Source organism: Amblyomma mixtum, chromosome 7, assembly GCF_055824585.1.
Source record: "Amblyomma mixtum isolate Tamu chromosome 7, ASM5582458v1, whole genome shotgun sequence".
Lineage (NCBI taxonomy): Eukaryota > Metazoa > Arthropoda > Arachnida > Ixodida > Ixodidae > Amblyomma > Amblyomma mixtum.
In genome coordinates, this window is record NC_143018.1 from 5,591,755 (window position 1) to 5,594,438 (window position 2,684).

The window sequence follows — 2,684 nt, forward strand, 5'->3', positions numbered from 1 at the left end:
GCGGCCGCTTTTCAATGCGCGGCCGCCGCGAGAGAGGGAGGGAGAGAGAGCTCCAAGGTCGAGAGAGTGCGAAACTTCCAGAAGCGGGGCGCCGCTGTCTGACATGCGCCGGCACGTGCTCGCCGTGATCTTCGTCCGCTCCGGCGCATCATTCCCCTTTCCCTCTTTTCCCTTCCATCACCTCGTAATCCCGTGGAGCGGAGGCCAATGACGCGGCCTGGGCCGCATCATCAGTCAGCACTGAGTAGGCACGCTTCCGTTTAAGAACGGTGTCCGCACTGAGGTCACGGTGCTCTGGCTGCTGCCGCTGCTGCTGCTGCTGCTCAGCGGATGACGTCATTGACCGCTCCCGGAAAACCATGTGTAAATGTCCCGCAGTAACTTCGAGCAGTGTTGCGCAATTTACCAGGCGGTTAAGTAGAGCATAAACGGTTACGCTTTGTTCGTAAAATAAATCTATCAAAAGGCATCACTGACTTCGAAGCACCGTTTTGGATGGTTAAAACTCTCTTGGTATAAACACCTAGATCATGGAACCCTTTCGGAATGTACTGTACAGCTTCTCTGACTGCTGCCTTTCACGATTTGCCACAAGGCGTCTTATAAAGGGCGTAGCTAGGTCAGAGTTCACGTCGCCTTGTCTGAGGCCTTTAAACTTCGTTCAGCACAAGGCAGTCCTATCTAATGGCGAAGCTGAGCTTAGTGATGAGTATGATACTCCTCGAATCGTGAGTGCACTGGGAGCTTTCGGCAGAACCGGCTGCCGAAAGATTAGATAGTTCAGGTTACAAGCGAGCTCTGTGTGCTGTGAATAATAACAGTAACGACTCCTTTCGGTTTTCTAACGCCATGAAGGTATGTTCATCAAATAGGACGCTGCCAAGGAGACGTCGGTAACGCCAGCACAAAGTTGAAACTTGGTTCAGCGCAAAAGGCTAAGTTTCAAAACCAAACCAAAGTTTTAAATAACCAACTTTCAACTACGTCCTACCAACTAGCCCAGCACGAAGTTTTGTTAAAGCCAGCACAAACGTAGGTTCAACACGAGGTCAATGAATATATCCTCGCACATACGCCCGCGCGCGCGCGCGCGTGTGTGTGCGTGTGTGTGTGTGTGTTTGTGCGTGCGTGCGTGCGTGCGTGTTGGTTGGTTTATGGGGTTTAACGTCCCAAAGCGACTAAGGCTATGAGAGACGCCGTAGTGGAGGGCTCCGGAAATTTCGACCACCTGGGGTTCTTTAACGTGCACTGACATCGCACAGTACATGGGCCTCGAATTTCTCCTCCAAAGAAATTCAGCCGCCGCGGCCGGGATCGAACCCGCGTCTTTCGGGACAGCAGCCGAGCACCATAGCCACTGAGCCACCGCGGCGGCTGTGTGTGTGTGTGTGTGTGTGTGTGTGTGTGTGTGTGTGTGTGTGTGTGTGTGTGTGTGAGAGAGAGAGAGAGAGAGAGAGAGATGAACCACGAGTCCAAATTGTCAGTGGTACCACTCCATTTCCGTCATAACTACCCTCCGTTAATTGAGAGATACTCTTCTCCGGAAAAGAGCAGCCTGTACTCAGACAACTGAGCCAGTAAACAACGCTTGAGGCCATAACAGGAGAAGCGCGCCGCGGAACAGACGCAACAAGGGCACAAGGACGGCGCTGCCTCTCCCTACACCGCACTCTCCCCCCCGCGCTCTTTGGCAGGAAACGTTCCGCCGAACTTCGGCCGGCGAAAATTCTCGAAACGGCACGGACGCAATCCGACGCTCGCCGCATGCAATCGCGCTCTCGATGATTCACGACTGGCGGTCTGCTGCGCGAGACTAGCTGTCGCCCGGCGCCCTCCTCCGGGGTATCGCCACTGAGAGCGAGCGATCCGCAGTAGCGCTCTTCTACAATCGGATCGGCGGTGATTACTTGCACCGTTGTCAGTCGTTTACCAGGCTCCATTTTGACTGTTTTTCTTTTCAGCTATTCCCTGTATTCCCTGTTGTGGCGATGACGGCGACAATCATTCAGTAAGGTATCAAGTTGGGCTATAGTTAGTCCATAGCAAGCGGTGAAGAGAAAGTAACGCAGGCATAAAAAATTGTGCTTCAGGACGTTCAGTGGCTGCAAGATAAATCGTTACCTACATTTACAGTTAGGTTTAAGCAAATCTGATCAACAGGCGTGTGGCAATATTGAAATTTTTGTATAGCGGCCCGCTCCTATTCGGTCACCTGAACGTTGAGAGTTAGTGGAAACTAATCGAATACGACCTTTCCTTTACGGTTGTTTCCGACTCAGGGCCGACGCAGCACAGCATTAGTGGTTGTGATGTTCGTACAACATACGGCCTCCAAGATAGGACGACGCGGAGGTTTCAGCAAGGTTGAGGAAGCTCCGCCTACGCATCGGAAACCATGGCTGTCGTCCCTTCATCAACTGAGATATGGTCCCACTCTCAGTAGGAAGAGGTAGTCTTCCGATACGCATGACATGAAAGTCGCAGAGTTATTGTGCTCACTTCGTTTTCCATGCCCTCTAATGGAAATCAGAGTTGCGACTTTCGACAGCTACAGCTTTAACTCGATGAGGTATAGCGCCGCTGGTATAGCACTTGGCTGTTTCGCATGAACGTTCGTCTTGTACGAATATCCGCGCAAGTAGCGGATAATCGTTAAACTTTTTGATTCGTATTCGATTCGGTTC